At 44.9% G+C, this 8,241-nt stretch overlaps 1 protein-coding gene across 1 annotated transcript in view; it reads left to right on the top strand.

The window, feature by feature from the left end:
* Positions 1 to 576: 576 nt before the first annotated feature.
* The window catches only part of LOC100489435 (retinal guanylyl cyclase 2), a 53,662-nt gene continuing 45,997 nt past the window's right edge, over positions 577 to 8,241 (top strand). The window contains exon 1 of the mRNA XM_018091861.2: positions 577 to 1,214. The gene's annotated coding sequence lies outside the window, so the exon portion shown is untranslated. The remainder of the gene's footprint in view (positions 1,215 to 8,241) is intronic.

Raw genomic sequence — 8,241 nt, 5'->3', positions numbered from 1 at the left:
AGCCCCATAGCAAAGGGTGTCCCCAAGATGGAAAAGTGTGATTTGTGGGTGCTTCTTGTGGGGAAGTAGGCAGGGTGTGTGGATTGTTCGAGGAGTTTTGGCATATTGGGGAGTGGGTGGCTGGACCAATGGCATGGCTGTGTATAGGAGTGTTATTTTAATTGGGACAGGGCCCTGCTAATTTAGTGATTGGTTATAGTTACATCATGACTGCCGGTGCCCTATAAGGGCTGTGGATTTCTTTCTGTGTCTGATCAGAAACCTGATGGGAACAAAACGTTGAACTTTAGTTTTTCAACCATACTGACTGAGACATTTCACCTTCCCCCTTATAATACACCGTAAAAGAGACAGCATCACGACTTATAGTTTATATTTTTAAGTCCCTATCCGGACTCTCCGAAATTCCAATTCATAGTGGGACGAAGGCAAAAATGCGGAAAGAGAAAGCACGGGGTGAAATGCAATGAGAGGAGTTGGAGGTGTGAGATAGAGAGATGCCACAATCTTCTTACAAAGCTTCCTACCCAAAGCACGGATTAAGCACACACACACACATATCCAAATAATTCCCCAGCCCTGACCTAAAGGTCACTTACTGAAAATCTGTAGCAGGGAGGCTGAATGCCGCTCCATACGGAATCTACTAGAAGCAGGAATTAAGGGAAAAATCAGGAATACTCATTGAGGAATACTGGAAGGGGTGATGAGCTGCAGTCTATGAAGTTCCTGGAGCATCCACTGTAAAGGAATCAAGATGCCATTATGTGGATATCTGTTGAATTTCACAGGAGCAACGTCTATAGCTTGGAGTAACTAAGTCAACCCATTGATATTTTTTAGTCTGATATGGAATTTACTGGCCGTGTTGCCCAATACAAAGCAGATAAGAAGATCTAAAAAGACAAGAGAATGCTTCTGTTATTGATCATTGGGGCAATGATCATGGTTGGAAGCCCTCTCCGTGTGAAGATCTTGGCCAGGAATTCTCCTTGATGCTGACCATTCCTTTCTGGAGTCCCAATAGGGATGCTAAGGAGCTACTGAACCCACTGAGGAGCTCAGGATATGTTCTTTATTGTGGGTTTTAATAATAGGGACTGTCTGTGACATGGGCTCCTAAATGGTGCGCTGAGCCCCTCACCATGTATCCCACCCGATCAGCAACATACAAGTTCTACACGTTACTCCCTTCCCAAAGAGACAGCACATAGGTAAGTTAAGGGTTTCTAAATGCACTGGGGTGTAATGAGGTGAGAGATGCAATGGTTCTTCTTGCAGAGATAGTTATTATTATACGACATGAAGCTGACTATACACAAACACAATGGTCAAAAATCTCATTGATTTAAAGAAAATTTGTATTTTGATTTTCTTCAATGCCGCTTTCTAGTGAAGGTGCATATAATAGTATTAGAAACAAGCAGATTAGAGCTTTTAAGCCCAGGTACAGAGTCCACAAATCTGACTGGAAAGCTCTATAATAAACCACGGTGGAATAAAAGACAAAGTCTGTTTGCTATATGGCCCCATAGCATTCTTTCTTTTCCAGGCCCCCATACTTGATCCCAACTAAGATGTAATTACCCCTTATTGGGGGCAGAACAGCCCTATTGGGTTTATTTAATGGTTAAATGATTCCCTTTTCTCTGTAATAATAAAACAGTACCTGTACTTGATCCCAACTAAGATATAATTACCCCTTATTGGGGGCAGAACAGCCCTATTGGGTTTATTTAATGGTTAAATGATTCCCTTTTCTCTGTAATAATAAAACAGTACCTGTACTTGATCCCAACTAAGATATAATTACCCCTTATTGGGGGCAGAACAGCCCTATTGGGTTTATTTAATGGTTAAATGATTCCCTTTTCTCTGTAATAATAAAACAGTACCTGTACTTGATCCCAACTAAGATATAATTACCCCTTATTGGGGGCAGAACAGCCCTATTGGGTTTATTTCATGGTTAAATGATTCCCTTTTCTCTGTAATAATAAAACAGTACCTGTACTTGATCCCAACTAAGATATAATTGCCCCTTATTGGGGGCAGAACAGCCCTATTGGGTTTATTTCATGGTTAAATAATTTATTTAACAGACTTCAGGTAGGATATCCCTTATATGGGCTGAGTTTACTAATAAAATTAACAAAAAACTAATACATATATATATATAAATATATAAAACTTTACATAGCTCAAATAATAAAAACTAAATTGGGAAATAAAATTTAAATCTTTTCCGTAAATGTTCCTCTTAAAGAAAGGAAATGATTAACGTGAACTTTTTTTCGGATATACTTTCCCTTTGTCCTACCATAGTTGGGAGAATTAGCCATTTCATTAATAAGGGCAATGACAGGGATATGGTGTTGGCAGAAGGGAGAATGCAAACCAACAGGTTAAGCCTTAGCAGGACAGATGGACCAATCAGACTTTGTTCTATAATGGATTTGGATTTGGAGTGACAGTGGGCTTAAATATGGCCCCTTCTTCCCCATATTCACACACATTTGTCTTTATATTTATCTAATCCTTAATCTACTTCAGTTCAGATCAAATGCAGAGCCCCCATTATACGTGCGCATTGTTAAGGGGTCCTGTAACTCTGGGGTTGGCCACCTTGCAATGGGGGGTCCTGTAACTCTGGGGTTGGCCACCTTGCAATGGGGGGTCCTGTAACTCTGGGGTTGGCCACCTTGCAATGGGGGGTCCTGTGACTCTGGGGTTGGCCACCTTGCAATGGGGGGTCCTGTAACTCTGGGGTTGGCCACCTTGCAATGGGGGGTCCTGTAACTCTGGGGTTGGCCACCTTGCAATGGGGGGTCCTGTAACTCTGGGGTTGGCCACCTTGCAATGGGGGGTCCTGTGACTCTGGGGTTGGCCACCTTGCAATGGGGGGTCCTGTGACTCTGGGGTTGGCCACCTTGCAATGGGGGGTCCTGTAACTCTGGGGTTGGCCACCTTGCAATGGGGGGTCCTGTGACTCTGGGGTTGGCCACCTTGCAATGGGGGGTCCTGTAACTCTGGGGTTGGCCACCTTGCAATGGGGGGTCCTGTAACTCTGGGGTTGGCCACCTTGCAATGGGGGGTCCTGTAACCCTGGGGTTGGCCACCTTGCAATGGGGGGGTAGTAGTAGCCTTTGGCCCAAACAGGAGCAGGTTGGAAGGAAAAGCTAATTGGCTGTACTATAATCTACAAAAACGTTCAGAGGGTGATAAGGATTTGTCAGCAAAATCAGACCAGGGTCAGGCTACAGGGAAAAAACCCAGTGGGCTCTTCCACCTGCCTACACCCAGCTCTGCCCCAAGCCAGCTTACTTGCTGGGAAAAAATAAAAATGGCTGTGTGTTCCAAAGTGGAATGCACGGCCATCTTTATTTTTACACTGGAAGTTAGCAGCGCAGCAGTGGGAGCAGGGGGCAGCTGTGGGCCCCGGGAACCCCACTTTGACGCTGGATAAGAGTATCCAGTCTCCTTTTCCACCTTTTCTCCTCCATTCTTCTATGAGATTACTATCATCTATTGTCTGATGAATTCAGCTTTCCTGCCATATGTTTGTGTCTCCCTTTGCCTCTTCTACTCCCACTTTCTTTTTTCCCAATTAAATCGCTCTCCCACATTCTTCTTCCCTTATCCGCTTCTGTTTTTCAGAAGAGGATAAGGGAGAGGATAAGAGATTACAGGGTAATACTGTGCAGATATCTATCATTACCTAAAATGAATGTACAGCAATAGTAAAGGAAGTTATGATTGGTCCAAGTGTCCTACACGGAGAAGGTTCTAGGTCTTTTTTTAAGAGCACAATACAGGTATGGGACCCATTATCCAGAATGGTCAGGACCTGGGGTTTTCCAGATAAGGGGTCTTTCTGTAATTTCGATCTCCATACCTTAAGTCTACTAAAAAAAATATTTAAACTGTAATTAAACCCAATAGGGCTGTTCTGCCCCCAATAAGGGGTAATTATATCTTAGTTGGGATCAAGTACAGGTACTGTTTTATTATTACAGAGAAAAGGGAATCATTTAACCATTAAATAAACCCAATAGGGCTGTTCTGCCCCCAATAAGGGGTAATTATATCTTAGTTGGGATCAAGTACAGGTACTGTTTTATTATTACAGAGAAAAGGGAATCATTTAACCATTAAATAAACCCAATAGGGCTGTTCTGCCCCAATAAGGGGTAATTATATCTTAGTTGGGATCAAGTACAGGTACTGTTTTATTATTACAGAGAAAAGGGAATCATTTAACCATTAAATAAACCCAATAGGGCTGTTCTGCCCCCAATAAGGGGTAATTATATCTTAGTTGGGATCAAGTACAGGTACTGTTTTATTATTACAGAGAAAAGGGAATCATTTAACCATTAAATAAACCCAATAGGGCTGTTCTGCCCCCAATAAGGGGTAATTATATCTTAGTTGGGATCAAGTACAGGTACTGTTTTATTATTACAGAGAAAAGGGAATGATTTAACCATTAAATAAATCCAATAGGGCTGTTCTGCCCCAATAAGGGGTAATTATATCTTAGTTGGGATCAATTACAAGATACTGTTTTATTATTACTAAGAAAGAAATCATTTTTAAAAATGTGAATTCTTTGATTAAAATGGAATCTATGGGAGATGGCCTTTCCGTAATTCGGAACTTTCTGGATAGTGGGTTTCCAGATAAGGGGTCCGATACCTGTACAAAGTAAATATACAGGAGGTTTAACTTTAAACTCCATCAAAGTGAGATAAAGGGAACCAAAGTTCTGGGAAGGTATCCAGTGGGCCGGTCCAACCCTGACCCAGTCTCTAGTATATTTTTGAGGGGCTTTCCATGACTTGTTTTAGAATAGAATACAAATACAGTGAATTTCCGACACCTCTGAGTGTCATTTATCCCCTCGGCAGCATCTGGTATTTCTTATCAGTCAGATTTATTTGATAAATGGAGTCATTTGATAAACAATTAGCTATATTGAGAACCAACATGAAGTTAATCAAGCAGATTAATTCTCTCTCCGGCTTTTAATGAAAAGGCATGAGCAGGAGGTACTAATCTGCCTTAAGCCGATCTATGTTACACATATTAAGATTATTCCTTTCCCAGCATGCAACAGGTAGCGACTCCAAACTTTGCTATTCTCTGAATAAAACTGACATCTACTAAGAGTGAAGCAAAGGAGATCTCACTATCAGCATAGGAAGGGACTCTTTACTGTAAGGGCAGTCAGGTTATGGGATTCCCTACTAAGAGAGAGGGAATGAGTGATTCATTGGGGGTGGGGAGGAAAGGAGATCTCACCATCAGCATAGGAAGGGGTTCTATACTGTAAGGGCAGTCAGGTTATGGGATTCCCTACCAAGAGAGGGGGAATGAGTGATTCATTGGGGGTGGGAAGGAAAGGGGATCTCACCATCAGCATAGGAAGGGGTTCCTTACTGTAAGGGCAGTCAGGTAATGGGATTACCTACCAAGAGAGGGGGAATGAGTGATTCATTGGGGGTGGGGAGGAAAGGGGATCTCACCATCAGCATAGGAAGGAACTCTTTACTGTAAGGGCAGTCAGGTTATGGGATTCCCTACTAAGAGAGAGGGAATGAGTGATTCATTGGGGGTGGGGAGGAAAGGAGATCTCACCATCAGCATAGGAAGGGGTTCTATACTGTAAGGGCAGTCAGGTTATGGGATTCCCTACCCAGAGAGGGGGAATGAGTGATTCATTGGGGGTGGGGAGGAAAGGAGATCTCACTATCAGCATAGGAAGGGGTTCCTTACTGTAAGGGCAGTCAGGTTATTGGATTCCCTACTAAGAGAGGGGGAATGAGTGATTCATTGGGGGTGGGGAGGAAAGGGGATCTCACCATCAGTATAGGAAGGGGTTCCTTACTGTAAGGGCAGTCAGGTTATGGGATTCCCTACCAAGAGAGGGGGAATGAGTGATTCATTGGGGGTGGGGAGGAAAGAAGATCTCACCATCAGCATAGGAAGGGGTTCCTTACTGTAAGGGCAGTCAGGTTATTGGATTCCCTACCAAGAGAGGGGGAATGAGTGATTCATTGGGGGTGGGGAGGAAAGGAGATCTCACCATCAGCATAGGAAGGGGTTCTTTACTGTAAGGGCAGTCAGGTAATGGGATTACCTACCAAGAGAGGGGGAATGAGTGATTCATTGGGGGTGGGGAGGAAAGGGGATCTCACCATCAGCATAGGAAGGAACTCTTTACTGTAAGGGCAGTCAGGTTATGGGATTCCCTACTAAGAGAGAGGGAATGAGTGATTCATTGGGGGTGGGGAGGAAAGGAGATCTCACCATCAGCATAGGAAGGGGTTCTATACTGTAAGGGCAGTCAGGTTATGGCATTCCCTACCAAGAGAGGGGGAATGAGTGATTCATTGGGGGTGGGGAGGAAAGAAGATCTCACCATCAGCATAGGAAGGGGTTCCTTACTGTAAGGGCAGTCAGGTTATGGCATTCCCTACCAAGAGAGGGGGAATGAGTGATTCATTGGGGGTGGGGAGGAAAGGAGATCTCACCATCAGCATAGGAAGGGGTTCCTTACTGTAAGGGCAGTCAGGTTATGGGATTCCCTACCAAGAGAGGGGGAATGAGTGATTCATTGGGGGTGGGGAGGGAAGAAGATCTCACCATCAGCATAGGAAGGGGTTCCTTACTGTAAGGGCAGTCAGGTAATGGGATTACCTACCAAGAGAGGGGGAATGAGTGATTCATTGGGGGTGGGGAGGAAAGAAGATCTCACCATCAGCATAGGAAGGGGTTCCTTACTGTAAGGGCAGTCAGGTAATGGGATTACCTACCAAGAGAGGGGGAATGAGTGATTCATTGGGGGTGGGGAGGAAAGGGGATCTCACCATCAGCATAGGAAGGAACTCTTTACTGTAAGGGCAGTCAGGTTATGGGATTCCCTACTAAGAGAGGGGGAATGAGTGATTCATTGGGGGTGGGGAGGGAAGGGGATCTCACCATCAGCATAGGAAGGGGTTCTATACTGTAAGGGCAGTCAGGTTATGGCATTCCCTACCAAGAGAGGAGGAATGAGTGATTCATTGGGGGTGAGGAGGAAAGGAGATCTCACCATCAGCATAGGAAGGGGTTCCTTACTGTAAGGGCAGTCAGGTTATTGGATTCCCTACCAAGAGAGGGGGAATGAGTGATTCATTGGGGGTGGGGAGGGAAGGGGATCTCACCATCAGCATAGGAAGGGGCTCCTTACTGTAAGGGCAGTCAGGTTATGGGATTCCCTACCAGGAGAGGGGGAATGAGTGATTCATTGGGGGTGGGGAGGGAAGGGGATCTCACCATCAGCATAGGAAGGGGCTCCTTACTGTAAGGGCAGTCAGGTTATGGGATTCCCTACCAAGAGAGGGGGAATGAGTGATTCATTGGGGGTGGGGAGGGAAGGGGATCTCACCATCAGCATAGGAAGGGGTTCCTTACTGTAAGGGCAGTCAGGTTACGGGATTCCCTACCAGGCAGTGGTTTGAGTGAGAGACTGATATTGTTTTTTCAGGTCCTCTCCTATAAATATAAGGAATAAAAAGTAACAATAACAACAAAACTGGAGCCTCACAGAGCAATAGGGTTTGGCTGCCGGGGTCAGTGACCCCCATTTGAAAGCTTGGAAAGACGCAGAAGAAGAAGGCAAATAATTCAAAAACTTTAAAAATTAAAAAATGAAGACCAATTAAGAAGTTGCTAGGAACTGGCCATTCTATATCCTATTTAAAAACATTACCTTATCTACACAATATAATATATTTCCTATACAATATTGAAATAAAAGTCAAACACAGCAGGCAGGCAATTTATAGCCCCGTGCCCACTAGTGACCCGTGGGTCAGTTGGGTTCGGGCTAGGGATGCACCAAACCCACTTGGCCGAACCCCCGAACCCACCCTGACGGATTCTGCTGAATCCCGAACCGATCCGGTGCACCCCTAGTTTGGGCCAACCTCACCCCGTCAACTGCGGGTTGTGGGCGGGTTCGGGTTGAACACTTCCACTCACCCTCCCCGCCCGCAACCTTCCACTGCCGGGTTCCTCTTCCAGCTCTCTATTTTATAGGTGTGCCCGACAAGCCCCACCCCCTTTTGTGACGTCATTGTAGGGTGTGGGCAGGTATATAAATAGAGGGAGGAAGCTGGGTCGGGTAGGGTTCGGGTTGGGAGTGGGCGGGTTAAGGTTGGGTGCGGGTTGAGTATTTCTCGACCTACACATCAC

Source organism: Xenopus tropicalis, chromosome 2, assembly GCF_000004195.4.
Source record: "Xenopus tropicalis strain Nigerian chromosome 2, UCB_Xtro_10.0, whole genome shotgun sequence".
Lineage (NCBI taxonomy): Eukaryota > Metazoa > Chordata > Amphibia > Anura > Pipidae > Xenopus > Xenopus tropicalis.
This window is presented reverse-complemented; position numbering and strand designations above follow the sequence as displayed.